The 18,449-nt window shown below is 43.9% G+C and overlaps 1 pseudogene; it reads left to right on the top strand.

Moving 5' to 3' along the window:
• Positions 1 to 6,207: 6,207 nt before the first annotated feature.
• The window catches only part of LOC138287134 (cathepsin S-like), an 87,035-nt pseudogene continuing 74,793 nt past the window's right edge, over positions 6,208 to 18,449 (top strand).

The raw sequence follows: 18,449 nt of genomic DNA, 5'->3' as shown, positions 1-18,449 counted from the left end.
CAGAGTATGTTGAGACTATGGATGCGAAAGATTGTTATGTGTGTACACAGATACCGACATCAGTAAAGGAAGGGGTAACTTATCACCACATGCCTCTTACATATGGGATTACATGTAGTATAGTAATGTCTAGGTTTTATGGTCAAACTAACATACAGTATTTTTACTCGAATTATGATGTTACCTTTGCTTATGTTCCTATAATAGCGCAACTAAGCCAGACTGCTAAAGATTGGGATGCTAAAATAATGAGGGAATTTTTCGAGCCAATGCAACCTTTTGAAACGGCTCATGCTCATAGGGAGAACCTTACTTGCTCAGTCTCTGCTGTAGAAATAAGCTTTTTAGATCGCACAGATGATAGAAGGGCACAAATGAAAGCGAAATTAGAAAAAGAGCTACATAAGAGGACTTCAGTAGATAACTATGATTTTGCTGCTATAAAAACACAAGGGAAAATAGCTTTAGATGCTTGGCATGTAGGGAAATTTTGTATATATCGAGGTGAATCTTATTATGACAATATTTTTGTAGGAGCGAGTGAGTGTAAACATACGTTTATCTTTAAGGCCAAATGGACATTCATGATGAACGGACTTGACCCTGTCATTCCAGGTGTATATTACATTTGTGGGTATAATGCCTATTATCGTCTTCCAAAGGGATGGTGGGGGAGATGTTATTTGGGTATAGTGTTCCCAAAGGTTTATCAACTGGATGACGTATCGATGATTCAAAAGACATCTGGATCCCATCGTATCCAGAAAAGAGAGACCGCAGCTGCTGTGGTAGGAGATATATTTGGAGCCATGATTCCTTCATTGGGAGTTGTGTTGAATTCCATCAAGATACGAAAGTTGTCTACTATAGTGGATAACATGTTGACAAAGTTTTCAGGTGCTATAATCCTGATAGATGCTGAACTTGCAGCGGAAAGAGCTATGACTCTTCAAAATAGGCTTGCTTTAGACATTCTTTTAGCAAAGGATGGAGGCGTTTGCAAAATGCTTGGTGCACGACACTCTTGTACCTATATACCCGACAATAGTGTGAAAATTAAAACTATGCTTGCTAATCTAACAAAAGAGAGTGCAGATTTGAAGGAATTGAAAGAACCAGGAGTGTGGGAGAAGGTTGGAAAGGGACTTGCTTCAGTGGGACATTGGATTGGGGGAATTTGGAATGGAATATTATTGAAAATAATAGAAGGAATATTAATAGTAATAATTTGTGTGTTTGGAATTTGGGGAATAAAAAGGGGAATAATAATGATTATGGAAAGAATTAAGAGAAGAAAAGAAGAGAAAATTATGAAAAGAATGGCAGAAGAATACAAAGCGCAAACTAGGGGAATTAAAAGGAAAAGAGAACTGACAGAATTTTAATGGAATAAAATTTGTGGGCATGGTTTGGTGTGATGACAAGTAGTCATCAGAGGAGGGATTGATGAAGCAGAAAATGAAGGTTTTACATTTATTAGAGCGTAAACGTAGTGTGAAATAATCATGTGTGACTTTAACCGAACTAATAAAGATTGTACGGGGACAAAATGTGCCCTCAGAGTAGTTTGCCAACATTTATACGCGTGCTTTATATAACGTGGTGTATTAGAATTGCACTAATCCGACATAATCATAAATGTGTGCTATGATTTGCTTGTTTGAAATGCTTTAGCTTAGCATTACTTTAGCGGAGGCTTTGGCCTAGTTGCCTGGTCTCACGGTTTAGATGCTCGTATTTTTCCACTGTGCTAATAAACGTGTATTTTGCTTGAAGCTGTACTTTTCCACAGAAACTGTTCACATGCTTATCTTAAGGTTTCGTGCCAGCCTGGCATATTTTCTCTTTACTTCAAGGTCGATTTGCAGGTGCGGACAATGGAGGCTCTGAAAGTGAGCTAATTGGTAGACAATGTTGCAACTTGCGTACCCATCTCCAAGGATAATGTATGCTTAAGTAAAAGCTTGAGAACTGTCGTTTTTGATTGGTCAATTTGAAGCTAACCTATGAACCCTCCAATGGAGACCCTACTGGATTTGAACTGTTGTCTATAAAAACCCAGGTGCACGAGAAGAAGGTATTCCATTGGATTCATTGCAGCCATCACCTTGACACTACGCCATTTTGACTTCGTAGCTATTATGGCCCACTTTGCTGCGACGCCATTTTGAGAGACTTTGATGCTTTCTCTATTCGAGAGAAAGAGACTTTAAATGATTCTTGCCCTGGAGACTTTAACTTTGATTTGATCCCTTTGCATGAAGTAGTAGTTTACCTTGCCGCCATGAGGCAATTGCTCCGTCCACCCCTGCCCCTTTGCCCCATCCCATGCTGATCGAGAAACGGTACCCATGCTGACCGAAGAACGGTACCTGTGAGACGAAGACTTCCTTGATTGCTGATCGTAATTGGTAAATATGAAAGGAAATTGTAAAATTGCATTGTGTTTCTTTTAGGTAACCAACTGCTGATTTTGATAAGGTCCCTAGTTAGGAGTTTTTCTAAATTAATGTTGCTAAATTGTTTTTGCATGAAGTCCCAAATGCCGATGCTAATTTGAGGTTAGACGAGGATTCCATATATCGCACGATGCAATTTGAGATCTTGTTATGCTGACTAAATGTATGCAATTAGTTCATTACAGATTATCGTATTAGTGATTTGCATTGCTATTATCGAATGCCTTGTGATTCAAATGCTACATAGATTGCACCTGTTTCGCCGTTATGGACAGCTATTAATGTTCATTTACGTTTATCATTTGGTGTTGAGACACATATATATTGTGCTAGCTTTGCTAATATAGGGAAATAAAATTCACTAACTTTGAATAAACTGGTGTGGTTATTCCTGACTGAAAGGTCAGGGTTCGCCGAAATGTATTCTGGATTAATTGTTAAGTGTTATGTCGAACAAGGTATTGCTTATGTTCGTTATTGATTATTGATTTTAATGAAATTGATTGATTAAGAGTACAGAGAGTTCCCACTTAGTCAAAAGATTCATCGGCCTAAAGAGCGTCCGAACACAGGTAAATTATTACTACGGACCGCTCTATCAGGCCTAACAAGGCGAAACCCAGTTGTGGGTTGCTTATGTTCCCTACTGGAGGATGCCTCACCTAGCAGTTCATGATGGACTGTTTTCTTGAAGAGCTGTACTGATTTGCATAGGTTGGATTTGTGTCTAGAGTTGCACAGTGAGTGAAAGACAGTAGACCCAAATGATTGCCAGTTTAGTCTATTTACAGGCATTCCTCTCATCACCTTTTGTGTACCTGTGATAGGCATTTCACATTCGAGCCAGTCCACATATGATGCTGCTGAATATGCTGTGATACAATGCTGCTTAAACCCCCAAGTGAGGGACTGAATCATCTCACTACCACATGTCACACCCTTGCTGTAAGGAGCTTAAATCCACAATGTGGAAAGGAGTTCAGGATTGTGGTTGGGGAGGAAAATGAAAACATTCTTTGCTCAAAAAGGCAGCTTGATGGGTTGAGCACCTGCTTAAGGGATGTGGCATTGAGGAAGTCACAAAAAGGTTGAAAAAGCACCATGTCTTTCTCAATTGTCACTATGTAAGTCTGCGTGATAAGAAGGCCTGGGTACTTTGATTAAGAGAACAGAATCTTGTGTTACAAAGTATTCATCAAATTTCTTAAAATTTTGCATATGGCGTTCTAGGAAATATGAAAACCAAGAACCTAGTGCAGCACCTCCTAGATGAGTGCAGGGCCATGATTCAGCATTTGAGTGAGGTGCCATCAACCCATACTTAAACCTGATACCACCCTGCCCTGACACCACTCTGCCATTCCTTGTTCGGGCCATCAGCAATAATTACCGTAAGTTTCAGAGGCAGTTGGGCCACGGCATGGAGTGGGATGCTTAAATCATTGTTTGTCTTGTTGGCCTTGCCGGGGACCTGATCGAAACAGAACATGGTGGAAACCTCCAGACCCTGCAGGACAATGGTGGTGGTAAGGCAATCCTTACAATTTTCCTTTTGCTGTGGTGGCTTTCACACCCTGAAGTGGTTTCTCCAAGGCATTACCAGGCTGGCTTGGAAAGAGATAATGGGAGCTGTATCCCCCATGCCAGGGAAATACAGTATGTGGCCGACTGGGAGGAATCTCGGAGAGTCCTTGATTCCCACTGAGGTGATGACAGGGATGCGCCACCACCCAATCATAATCTTTTCTTCCAGCCAGTCCATTTAAACATAGGGTTGTGAACATTACCAAATGATTCTTAACTGACGATGGGCTTGGGTCGCAAGACCTGGGGCATAACAAAAAGAGACTGGGGTTCAAGAGCATGCTGTGACCTGAGAGTGAGCATGGCTCCAGCTGAGGCTAATGTTGCAATTTCTAAAGGAATGGGCTGAGGCCAGGGAAGAGGATGTGACTGAAACCTAGGCTGAGCACGGGTCTGGGAATGAGAATAAAATTAAGAAATGCACATACTAACAGATCCATTGTAGTGTCTGTGAGTCTATGCTTCATAAAAACTATGTTTAATAAAGACAGTGCCAGAGGTTTCCAGGTCCTGCTTTTCTGTGACAAATATCATGTAATTGGCCTATATGTTTGGCTGTAAATAAAGTCTTCTGTTTCATAAGTACTGACTGGACAATCAAAACCTCATTCTTAAGCTTCTGTTTATGTAAATCTTGCTTACATGTGCAAATAGCTCGATTTACAAGTGAAAAACTTTCTTTTACCCTTGTAAATTGATCTTGTAAATTGATTTAAATAAATGTAATAAATATGCTATTGTTGGTGGACAGCAGGCATGCCCGGGCGGGAATGCCCTAAGTTTTTTTGTTATTCACAAACCATTTTCAGATAATTTCTCACTCTGAAATGGTGGTCAGAGATTCACTCCTGTTAAAAACAAGACTAAGGGCCTGATTACAAGTCTGGCGGTTATAAGACCGCCAGACTCGCGATGGCAGTCAGACCGCCACAGCTGTGGCGGTAAGACCATCACATTACAAGGTTGGCAGGCAGACCTGTTAACAGACCGCCATCTCCGCCGAGATCAAAGATCCGGATGGGGTGAAGGTGGTCGGGATTGTAACCAGCTACGCCTGGTTGATTACAACCCCTCTTTCTGCCAGCCTTGTCATGGTGGTTGGTGAAAAGACAGTCCTGGGAGCCCCCTTGCAATCAGGCTGCATTCCAAGGGTGCTGGACGCCCCCCAAATGCGTTGGCATTGGACAAGGCTGTGTTTTCCACTGTGATGACTGGCAGAAAGCTTGGTTTCCACCAGTTAACCCAGTGAAAAACAGCACCGTGGTGGTCCCCTTACCACCAGTCTGTGTTCCGACTGCCAGGCTTGTAATGAGCCCTAAATCTGTTTCCATGGTTGGAAGATCAAACCCCCCTAAAAATGGGATTTCTCAAAGGGAAAAAATATTTTCCAAGAGGAGGAAAAAATTTAGCAAGCGCATTTGGATTTGCTATTTTTTATTTTCTATTGACATGTCCAGTAATATATTCGTTGTGTAAAAATGAAATACACTATTTTTCCAGAATTATGCATATATAGCTATTGTGAGCACAATTTCTAGGTATAACCAGCAAAACACGACATTTGTGAATTCCAAAAAATCAGACCCTAGTAAGATAGTAAACCTGAACATGCTGATTAAAGACTTTTTTACACAAATTGCCTTTGTCTTTATGTTTGTTATTCCTTATGTTAGACTCATCTACCTAATATTGGAGAGTCAAGCACACAAAGATTGTCTATGGTAGTCAACTGCAGTGTATCTATATCTAATGCACTGGGACTTTGAAACTTAGATGAGTCTGGTTAAAGTGTGGAAGTTACAAGTATCTGACATGACACATTTACTTTCATTCATGACCATCATAGTTGGTAATACACTAAAACCAGGTACCTCACGGGTCACTTTCAGGTTTATTAATATTTCTCATTGGTAGACAACTTCCTGGGTGTATCAATTATTAGTGATGCATGTTGAGAATTACCTAAAGAGGGGAACATTGATCCCAGTGAAGGGGCCTCCAGCACTAGTGACAGGACAGAACAGAATGCAAGTTGAAACAGTTTACATTTACAATGACTATTTCCTTCCTTTCTTGTAGGATGCAGGTGATGCAAGCAGTTATCCACCTGCCAGTCCTGTTGGCCTTTTCCATTGTTTCCAAACATCGTGATCAGGAATGAGAGATGTGGAAGTCCAAGTACGGTAAGAAGGATGATCTGTAGATTACAGAGTTATATTTTCTAATGAAAACCCACAAGAACAACTATGTTGAGAATTATGCCGCTAAATGCACTATTTTCAATAAAAGGAGATACAGCTCACAAGAAATCTCAGGAAGGGTTGGCCAATAGATGTTGAAAAAAGGGCTGTATCCATACCAAAATTTTAGGATACCCACAAGAGACATATTCAAATGTGATTAATCTAAATGAGAGTAATTTTCATAGTCAATGATTAACCTGTCATGGTTTCATTCACCCTGACTAGTGTAATCACACCTATCTTATGGGGACCCCTTTCTCTGAGCAATATCTGTTTATATCAGTTATCCTATGCAGTTACAAGCACTGTCAACAATATATAGACCACAGGTCTGTGATTATTTGTCTGAATATGTATACAGGAATGTGCCAAGTATCAATGATCTAATCTAAGAAAAGCATCTCACTAATATATTAACTTAAATCCATGCAGTGTAATAAAATACCATTACGTAAGAATAGTGTGAAACATATTATAACTGCTATGTATATGTCATTATTATATCATATACCCCATCGTGTATGTCATACCTTTCAATACACTGCTTTACAACACAGGAAGTGAATGTCTTAAAAGGTCATGCGTGTAGGTGACTTGAAGACCATGAAACATATAGTAGGAAGTTGGCTCTGTATATACTATCGCAAAGTGAGAGATAGTGTGCAGAGAGTCCAAGGGTTCCCATTAGAGGTTGATAGTGGCAAAATTAGATAATACTAATGCTCTATTCTGTGGTAGTGTGGTCGAGCAGTAGGCTTATCAGAGGGTAGTGTTAAGCATTTGTTGTACACACACAGGCAATAAATGAGGAACACACACTCAAAGACTTAACTCCAGGCCAATAGGTTTTTATATAGAAAAATATATTTTCTTAATTTATTTTTAGAACCACAAGATTCAAATTTGAGGTAAGTACATAAAATGCAAGGTACTTCACACAGGTAAGTATAGAACTTTGATTTAAAACAGTAGTACACACAGTTGTGGTTAAAATGGTAATAAGCTATTTTAAAAGTGTACACTGCAAAAATCAACAGTTTTTGGGGGAGGTAAGTTTGGTTAGTTTTCTCAGGTAAGTAAAGCACTTACACAGTCAGTCTCCTGGGGGTTCAAGGCAACCCCAAAGCCACTGCACCAGCAACACAGGGCCGGTCAGGTGCAGCGGTCAAAGGAGGGCCCAAAACACATAGGCGCCTATGAAGAGCAGGGGTGCTCCGGTTCCAGTCTGCTTCCAGGTAAGTGCCTGCGTCCTCCAGAGCAGACCAGGGGGGATTTGGAGAGCACACACACAAGTACACAAAACACACCCTCAGCGGCACAGGGGCAGCCGGTTGCAGTGTGCAAAGTAGGCATCAGGTTTGCTATTGAAAGCAAAGGAGGGACCCGGGGGTCACTCTGGAGATGCAGGCCGGGCACAGGGGGGCTTCTCGGGCCAGCCACCAACTGGGTTAGGATGAGGGCCGCCTACTGGTCAATCCTGCATTGGTAGGTGGTTCCTCTCGGTCATGGGGTCTGCGGGTGCAGTGCTTGGTTCAGGCTTCGGGTTCCTTTGTTACCAGGCAGTCGCGGTAAGGGGGGTCCATTGTATCATCTCTGCAGGCGTCGCTGTGGGGGGGGGGGGCAGGAGAGTCAACTCAGGGTATCCACGTCGTTGGAGTCGTCTGGGAGTCCTCTCTGCAGTGTTGGTTGTCCTGAACTCGAGCCAGGGGCATCGGGTGCAGAGTGTGAAGACTCACACTTCTGGCGGGAAGTGAGAGTCTCTTTACAGTTGTTTCTTTTTTGCAAGTTTGTTGTTGCTTCTGAACAGTGCCGCTATTCTCTGAAGGTTCTTGGTCCTTTGGGTGCAGGGCAGCCCTCTGAGTCCTCAGAGGTCGCTGGTCCCGCTGGATACGTCACTGTGCAGGTTCTTTGAGTCTGGAGACAGGCCGGTAGGGCTGGGGCCAAGTCAGTTGTCATCTCCGTCATCTCTGCAGGGCTTTCAGGTCAGCACTCCTTCTTCTTGTTCTAGGTGTCAGGAATCTGATTTCCTGGGTTCAGGGTCACCCGTAAATACTCAATTTAGGGGGGGTGTTTAGATCTGGGGGGCAGTAGCCAATGGCTACTGGCCTGGAGGGTGGCTACACCCTTTCTGTGCCTCCTCCCTGAGGTGGGGGGGGGCACATCCTTATTCCTATTGGGGGAATCCTTCAAAACAAGATGGAGCATTTCTTAAGGCAGGGGTCACCTCAGCTCAGGGCACCTTAGGGGCTGTCATGACTGGTGGGTGACTCCTCCTTGTTTTTCTCATTATCTCCTCTGGACCTGCCGCCAAAAGTGGGGGCTGTGTCCAGGGGGTGGGCATCTCCACTAGCTGGAGTGCCCTGGGGCATTGTAACATGAAGCCTGAGCCTTTGAGGCTCACTGCTAGGTATTAAGGTTCCTGCAGGGGGGAGGTGTTAAGCACCTCCACCCAGTGCAGGCTTCGTTTCTGGCCTCAGAGAGCACAAAGGCTCTCACCCCATGGGGTCAGAAACTCATCTCAGTGGCAGGCTGGCACAGACCAGTCAGTCCTGCACTGAAGGATTGGGTAAAATGCAGGGGGCATCTCTAAGATGTGTGCATTTTTTAATAAATCCAGCACTTGCATCAGTGTGGGTTTATTATTTTGAGAAGTTTGAAACCAAACTTCCCATTATTCAGCATAGCCATTATGGAGCTGTGGAGTTCGTTTTGACAAACTCCCAGACCATATACTTAATATGGCCACCCTGTACTTAAAATGTCTAAGAATGGACTTAGACACAGTAGGGGCATATTGGTAATGCAGCATGCAGCTATGCCCTCACCTGTGGTATAGTGCACCCTGCCTTAGGGCTGTAAGGCCTGCTAGAGGCGTGACTTACCTATGCCACAGGCAGCATTTTGTGTGCATGGCATCCTGAAGGGGATGCCATGTTGACTTTGCCTTTTTCTCCCCAACAACACAAACAATCTGCAATGGCAGTGTGCATGTGTTAGGCGAGGGGCCCCCTAGGGTGGCACAACACATGCTGCGGCCCTAAGGGACCGTCCCTGGTCACATGGCCCTTGGTACCACTGGTACCTTTTACAAGGGACTTATCTGTGTGCCAGGGGTGTGCCAATTGTGGAAACAATGGTACATTTTTAGAGAAAGAACAAAGAACACTGGTACTGGAGCCTGGTTAGCAGGGTCTCAGCACACTTCTCAGTCAAGTCAGCATCAATATCAGGCAAACAGTGGGGGGTAACTGCAACAGGGAGCCATTTTCCTACACATATATACTCAAACTGTTCTATATACATGTTATTCTTACCCTGATGGTTCTCATATGATTCTGCTAAAAACTACAGCAGTTTTTCTGAAACATAAACTAAAAGTAATTCAAGTTCAGGTCGTTTGTGAAGACATGTTTGTACATGCAATTTCAGTTTTCAGAAGGATCAGTACGGTGCTGCTCATCGAGTTGGGATTAGCCCACGCTTGTAACAGATGTCTGTTTAAAGCTAATGTTTGCAGCTTTGAATCCTGGAGTGCCTACGACCAAGTAAGCCAACCGGCAGCACGAAATGATAGATTCGAGCAGCAAATTATATATTTGCTCCCTTCCTCCATCTTCAATAACAACGGTTGTCTTTGATGAAGTAGGTATATGTATATGTATCTGAGATCCCAGAAGGAAAACATTTAAAGTTATTCTAAGTGTCGTATGGATGGGTGACCTATTCTAGACTCGCACAGATACCTTTGCACTGTGGTGCAGAAGTGGGTGGTGCTCTGCAACCTGATTGTGTGTCAGAGCAACAGAAAGAGCAGGATGGTGCCATAGCTCTCTAGATATAGTGCTTTCCTGCTTTTTCCCTGCTAAGCAACACAGAGCAGCAACTTTGGTTGGTGGGTGCATGTATGTGTGTGTACTGCTCCGTTCAGTCCTCCTCTGTCCTCTTCAATGACACATGATGTCTCTCTGTGAATCATATGTGTGTGTGAAGGTGTGTTTCTTCATTCCTCCCTCCTCAGCACTCCTCAATAAAATGCTCTCTCTACGTGTGTACATGTGTGCATATGTGCATGTTCACAGATGTGTGCACTGTACCCCTCAGCCTCCTAAGTTCACCACACTCATGTTGCCACCATAGGAGACCACCAGGCAGTATAGCAACCGTTTAGGAACTGACAGTCAATAACATGTCTAATTCACTGCAGCCATGTCAGCTGTTAGCCCTGAAGGCAGTGCTGGCCGAAAGCAGACAGCAAGACTGCCACCGCCAATGGCACTGGACTGCTGGGCCACTGGACACTCAACAGACACTACATTTCTACCTGAATGTAGGTGATACACACCTTGTGTTTGCTTGAATGTTGGGAGGGAGGGAGTCTGTTCAAAAATATTTAGAATCAGTATAAACAAATGTGTACTACGACTGGGTTCTGTGGAAATTGTTAATTTCCATCAGAGGATCTAGGTTTTAAGTTCAGTAGATATTCCGGGTAACATTGTTTTCTGACAGTCCTCTCCAGGATAATCTCTCCTAAAACGCATCTTTGTCTAGATCTGTTCTCCGGAGACTCCCACTTTCTTCAAGTATAGGACCCATTAGAGATGCATGGCTAGAAGCAACCTAAAAGGTGTATACAGTTGGGAAGGGCTCCTACAGCCTAATGAGAAACCCAGTTGAAGCTTGGAAGATAATCTGATGTAGTGGTCAAGGTAATGGTGGTGTAGACTGGCATACCATCCCCAGCCACGCAGCACCGGACTAGCAAAACAACACGTCAAAGGCACATGGAGGTCAGGGGCGAACTTGGGAAGGACTTCCTAATGCTACATTGTATATGTTCTTAAAAAGCAGCCCTACCTATTCCCCATAACCAAAGTCATGAAGGGGATCATATGGGCAACAGTTGGCAAAGGCCAGTGCTTCGTCGGACCACGGGCAGCTCATATTTGTACTTCATCTTCCTTTACAGGAAAGAAGTACCTAACTGCTGATGATGAGGAGTTCCGAAGGAGCGCGTGGGAGGCCACGTGGCACAAAGTGAGGGATCACAACCTGCTGGCAGATCGTGGCAACAAGAGCTTCCGGTTGAAGATGAACCATTTTGCAGACTTGGTAAGAGTTGACCTTTTCTGTCTGATTTACAGTGTAAACTTAGCAGTGCTGAATGTCACATGTTACCAATCTATGGTATAAACATACGGCCAGGCAGTATATATGTCACAGAGATCAAAGGTTAAGTGATATCATTCAGTATACAGAACTGATTTTCTATTTGTGGTTAATGCCATCTTTGCAGCCTTAAATGAGCACCCGGGGAGGATATATTTGTATAACTTTTTTAAGCCCACTCCCCCGTCCCCCTGGGAGATTTGAAACATATTTCTTGGCGACCTTTGTAAACTTTGCATTGCATGCTCCTGTGGGTACCTTCCAGTATTAACCCATGCCCCTGTGTAATATATATGTATGTTTGGATAGGACGTATATAGAGCAAACCTAGCTACAAAGCAACTTCGCACTGTGCAGGATGAAAGCAGAGGGAACAAATAAAACAAGATTATAGAGGAAGGGGACATATTATACAAGGTGTGGGTTGGATATTGGAGTCAAATTTCAAAATGATACCTGAGCTGGTCTATCCATGGTGAGCAACCCAACCAATAGGGCAAATACGAGTGTGGTGTTCTAGACGAATGTCCAGTTTCTGCAGTTTTCCCTACTGCATAAACTTTAAAAACGTTAAAAGTGTTGGAATTTCAATACCTAAACTTTCTGCATCTTACTGCATAGTAATCTCAATTTCATTTTGGTGCATATGGACATTCAGGTCCCTTGACAATCATTATTATTAAACTTTTGGGGAGTACCCTAGGTGGATGAGAAATGTAGAAAGGTTAAACACAGGAGACCTTTTCACCCATACCCAAATGGACCAGTTGTCTTCAAAAACCAGCTCTGTCTTTGAGATGTCCTGCACTGCCCCATGGAACAATCAGATCATTCAGAAAATCAGAGAGCTTAAAACTACTGTTGTTGTAGCAGAAAGGGATGCCTCTGCTACAACCAGCCAACAGGACTGATGTATATTGTGTTGACTTAAGAACAGAGTAAGACTTACAGAAGTTGCTGGGGCACGTTATATGGAGAAATGCACATAAGGCTAGGAAGATGTTACAGTGACTGAGTAATAAAAAGAGACATTTATATGGATGGGAGGAGTGAATGAGGGCATCTGTGACAAAGAGGGAAACGTCTGAGCCTTTTTGGGCGATGCCACTCTGATCGAACGGTTTATGGAGGATCTGGAGCTCCCCACACTGTCTGAAGAAGACCATGGTAGGAGAGATCAGACGAGTATCACCCAGCTCTACTTTGGCACAGTCACCGGTCCAAATGGCTTCCTGTAAGAGGGGAATAATTGCATGTTTGACAATTTGAGTATGAAACTCCTCCAATTGTTAGTATCTTATCACCTGACATGAAACACGTCATAATCACATTGGTATACAACAGGGCACACCCACAGAATTATGTCAGTCCTACAACCCAGTATCTCTGTTGAAGAAATAAAAATTCTGGCAAAGTACTTGTAAATAGCCTCCTACAGCCTGTTCCTTCCTGTTCTATCCTGATAGACTATCAGTGCATGTGCCCCAGAGATCAGCACATCTGAATCTGAGTTGTCTCTAGAACTGGCCAGGATTTTGGCAGCTCCACAGCAATATGGCCCCTTCAAATTGAGAAGGCATTTTACTCCACGAAGAAACACTTGCAGAAAATACACTTTGAACCATCATATGTCTTTTGGTTCACCCTACTGTATACAAGCCCCATAAAAGCACTGAGGGTGTTTGGAATTTTGTTCGATAAATTCTGATTTAGAAGTGACAAGAGGAATGACTGCCTCATTCCCTCAACCCTACTAGCATTAGCTTTGAAACCTCAGCCCTGCTGGATTAGGAAGCATCCACTGGTTAGAGGTCTTTGTAGCATGTCAGCACGGAATACTGCATTTCTTTCTATGCTGACAATATTTTCTTTTTTCTCACAGAGCCCTATTTAATATGTCCAGACAGTTTTATATATTTTGTGAAAACAGATTTATTAATAACTGATAAGAATCCATGTTGTTTCCAGTGCAACTCAAGTCTGTTGGCCCTCTTGATGGGTAGAACCTTAGTAAGGATTCAAGAACTGTGATACACTGCCATAAACCAAGATATATTTGTATAGTTGCAACTATCAAAAATATATTTATTTGATACCATGTTCCTGCAACCTAAAAGCCCACATAAACCATTTGCAAAGCTGCATTGATCGGTGTACAATGGCAGTGTTCCCCTAGTGTACCTGGAGGGCCACTACTGGCAGCCCTCTTAGTGGTCACAAATGATTGGGAATACTCACCAATAGAAGAAAGCTTTGCACAAATGGACAGATAAGAAATGAGAGTTTAGACATAAACTGGGTGGCTTTAGGGCCTGGGATTTGACCGGTGTTACCAAATTGAGTCACATAATAATGATTAGTGAGTTGAAGTATTTTATTAAAGCAGATCGAATTTGGCCAATGGAGCATTTGTCTTTCTACAAATGGCCTTCTGTAGTTGTGGATAAGTCAAGAATTATACACAAGACCACACCTCAAAGAAGGCTAAAGTAATAATGGAGGAGCTAACAGATAAAATGTGTTAAACTCTCCTCTTGCATATGCAATACTTTGCCTGGATGAGTACAGGGACAACACACGCTCACATCCTAGTGTGTTGGCTTTAGAATCTAATTTCAGAATTATATAACTTAACATTTTCCATAGGATATACTTCTGCAGGACAATTTTTTCACTGCAGAGCTCATTAGTAGCTCAACATGCAACAGGGACAAACACACAGGGAATCATAAGATTTGGGATTGTTTTGTAATCCAACCAATCTGAACTGAGAGGAGATACATTCTGAATTGATACCAGTTATGGAGATGGATACCTTAATGTCTCTTACAAGGTACATTTGGGGATAAGATATGAAATAGTCATGTCCAAATGCTCATGACTCTATACTTTATATCTTATATTGGCCCATAGGGACATTTCTCTTGATTGGGATGATTCTATTGCATTGATCTGGATACCTGGAAGAAGAAGAGGAGGATGGGCTGATGTACAATCAGTATACAAGGGCCCCTGGAGAGACACCTGACTGTAACACATTTAAAGGAATTGTACTGGGGCATGCTGATAGAAGGTTTGCAAGATGTGGAAAGGGAGATTGTAATCTTGCAAGTGTAAGTAAGGATCCTGTTCAAGGCACCATTTGTCAGAAGTCACTCCACTCTCAAATCCTTTCCTTCATCTTGAAATTTTCTCCCCCCATCAACTTGCAAGGAATCCCTGATCTTCTTCAACTTTACTTTTCACTGTTCCTTCAGTTTATAAAGTACGAATAGGAAGATGCTCTTATACCTTTCAGGCAGCCAGGAGCTGAGCCGGCCTCCCTTCATATCTACTATCAACTACTGTAGGAAAGTGCCCTCCTACTTGGCCTGGTTACCCCCTTTTCTGCCTGATGTTAGTGTGTTTGACTATGTTCACTAGGATCCTGCTAACCAAGACCCCAGTGATTATGCTCTCTCTCCCAAAACTCTGTATTCCATCCACAATTGGCAGACTGGTGCCCCATTATAAGTCCCTAGTATATGTTACCTAGGTACCCAGGACAATGGGGCGCCACAGGATCCCTATGGGCTGCAGCATATATTTTAGCACCCAAAGGGAGCCCAAGCAAAGGGTTCTGCAGGACTGCCATTGCGGCCTGCGTAAAAAGGTGCAAACACCCTTTCACTGCCATTTTCCACTGCACCAGGTCACTTATAAGTCACCCCTATGGCAGACCATCTAGCCCAGAGGGCAGGGTGCAGCTAGCAGAGGTGCCCCCATGAACTCCAGGCCCATTTTAACAGAGTTTGTGAGTCCGGAGACACCACTTTACGTTTGTGCTGGACATAGGTCAATACCTATGTCCAGCTACATAATGGTTACTCAGAACATAGGCATGTTTGGTATCAAACATGTTGGAATCCTATCCCAAGGCTTTTGCAAGCATTGGTTGTATGATTCCATGCACTCTGGGGGATCCTTAGAGGACCCCCAGTATTGCCATTTCAGCCTTCTGAGGCTTTCCCGGAAGCCCAAGCTTCTGCCACCTCCCAGACAGGTTTCTGCCCTCCTGTTGCTTGAGCAGCTCAAGCCTAGGAAGGCAGAACAAAAGATTTCCTTCAGGAGAGGGGTGTTACACCCTCTCCCTTTGGAAATAGGTGTTACAGACTTGGGAGGGGTAGCCTCCCCAAGCCACTGAAAATTCTTTTAAGGGCACATTTGGTGCCCTCCTTGCATAAACCAGTCTACACCAGTTCAGGGACCCCCAGTCCGTGCTCTGGCGCTCAACTGGACAAAGGAAAGGGGAGTGACAACTCCCCTGTCCATCATCACCCCAGGGGTGGTGCTCAGCGCTCCTCCAGAGGGTCCTGGGTTTTGCCATCTTGAATTCAAGGTTGGCAGGGAACTCTGGGAGCATCTGAGTGGCCAGGGCCAGCAGGTGACGTCAGAGTCCCCTCCTGATAGGTGGTCACCCTGCTAGCTGACCAATCCCCCTTTCAGGGCTATTTCTGGTCTCTCTCTTGAGTGGTTCCTTAGATTCGGATTGCAAGATGCCAGCAGGAATCCTCGGCAACCTCCACTTCGACTTCTGACTTAAGAAACTGCATCTGGAATCTTCAGGACCCTACAAGCTGCAACAAAGAAGCAAGACGCCTCCTGCAACATTGTATCTGTGGCTCCTTCCAGCAACTGCAACATGTCCCCAGTTGTGCATCCTCTGAGGACAGCCAATCTTCAGCCTGCATCAGAAGAAAGAAGAAATCTTCCTTGGGGTGAAGGAGTCACTCCCCTGCTTCTGCAGGCACCAACTGCGACAACGACTTGCTTCGTGGATCCCCTCTCCTGCTGAGCTGCGTGAATTCTGCATCATGGGTGGTGGACTGAAGTTGTCCCGACGGTCCACTCTTCCAGCTGTCCAAAGTGGGTGGAGGTAAGCCCTTGCCTGCCCACGAGGGCAGTACCCCGTGCACCGCATGCTTTGCAGCTGCCAAGGCTTGTTGGTACCTTTCCCACAGGATCTTCTGGCATCTTCAAGCTCCAGCCCCCAGCACTCCTTCCTGTGATGCACAGCTTCCTGAGTGGTTCTCCGGTGGCGTGGGAACCTTTTTCTTAGTGCTGCATGGGCTTCTTCTGCAACTTTGGGGTCCCCGTCCTGTGAGACTCCTGTGGGTGCTGCCTGGGCTTCTGTGGGCTCTCTGTGTTGCTGAAGGTCCCCTCCGACTCCCCTTCCTTGGTAGAGTCCACCTGGTCCTTCCTGGTCCCCCGCAGCTCCACTTTCTGCTCACCGAGAGTTTTGCATGTGCCAAGGCTTGTGGGCGGAATCCCAAAAACGCAAACCCGACTGCAATCCTCCTTCCGGCGTGGGACATCATCTGCATCCCCCAGGAACCCGACTTTGTCTTCTTGGGGCAGTGCTGAGTCTTCTTCTTCACCGGTGGCTCACCTCCTGCACCTTCAGCCTGGTGGTTAGGGGCTCCTGCCCTTCCTGGACTCTGCTGTGCTTTTTGGACTTGTTCTCCTTCTTCCACAGGTCCTCTAGTCCAGGAATCCACTGTTGGTGTCTTGCAATCTCTTTTGGGCTTTCCATAATTCTTATTCTCTTCTCTCTGTGTGATCAGGGGAATTTACAGTGATTTACTCCTGCTTTTCTGGTCGCTGGGGTTGGTGGTGGTACTCATCTTGTGGCTTTCCTAGGACTCCCAGCGCCCCTCTACACACTACACTTACCTAGGTGGGAGACCGACTTTTGCATAACACTTTCTTAGTATTTGGTTTATGCTCCCCATAGGGCTATTTCTAGCTATTGGGATTTTCACTAATTGCACTGTTTTCTAACTGTTTTCTGCCTATTTCTGCATTCTAATGTATATAATTTGTGTATTACTTACCTCCTAAGGGCGTTTAGTCTCTATGGTATTTTTGGTGTTTGTGGCACCATAATAAAGTACCTTTATTTTTGTAACACTGAGTGTTTCTTTCATGTGTGTAAGTACTGTGTGACTACAGTAGTTTTGCATGAGGTTTGCATGTCACCTAGATAAGCCGTAGCTGCTCATCCACAGCTACCTCTAGAGAGCCTGGCTTCTAGACACTGACTACACTACACTAATAAGGGATACCTGGTATAAGATGTAAGTACCGTAGATACCCACCACACACCAGGCCAGCCTCCTACAACTACTAATCTTTCAAGATTGAGGAAAGGTCTTAAAATATGGCTTTTTGGATCTTAGATTTTTGTGCAGCACATTTTACTGGGCTAACTGAAAGAATTTGAACTAGATCTTGACCTTCCCCAGTCCAACCCCAGGACACCTTGACCGTTTTTTGCATGCTTAGAAAAATCATAAATAATTAAATAAATAAAATGAAATAAAATATCTTTAATAATGTTTTTGATTGAACACGTGCTCCAAGTATGTACTAATCCGGCATATGTCGTTGAAATATTGGCTATGAGGGATAAACTACCCCCAGCATTTAAATGTCAGAAAACTCCCACAAGGAACCCCTACTGTGACAAAGGTGGTATACAGCATTTGGAAAGCAGCACATAGAAACATGGTTGAGCTCACTATCCTACTTAACATTCACCACTATAGGTGGGTGCTATCATCAGAGGTGTCCACCTTCAAGGAATTTAGTGGTAGTACCCATTTAGAATTACCAGCTTGAGTGATGCTATTAGGGAAGGCAAGCTGAGCCTCGTTATTGAGTTGAGGAAAGAATATGGGTTATTGAACACACAGTTTTTCAGAGACCTGCAGCTCAGACATGCTTTGCACATTATCTCACAGGGATAGATGAGATCCCGGGAGGCCAAGATTGTGATCACCCCACTTCCATCTAAGGGGAAACTTTCCCTTATTTATAAAATGTTGATCATTAATTCCACCTTGGATCTTGGCAAGCTCAGGGAAGCATTGGAAGGTTTTGGGCCCTCTGGAAGATGAGAAGTGGATGTTTGCATTTAGGGCCCACAATAGCCAGCAATTACAAGTAGACTGTG

The sequence above is a fragment of the Pleurodeles waltl genome, chromosome 4_1 (assembly GCF_031143425.1).
Source record: "Pleurodeles waltl isolate 20211129_DDA chromosome 4_1, aPleWal1.hap1.20221129, whole genome shotgun sequence".
Taxonomy (NCBI): domain Eukaryota; kingdom Metazoa; phylum Chordata; class Amphibia; order Caudata; family Salamandridae; genus Pleurodeles; species Pleurodeles waltl.
This window is presented reverse-complemented; position numbering and strand designations above follow the sequence as displayed.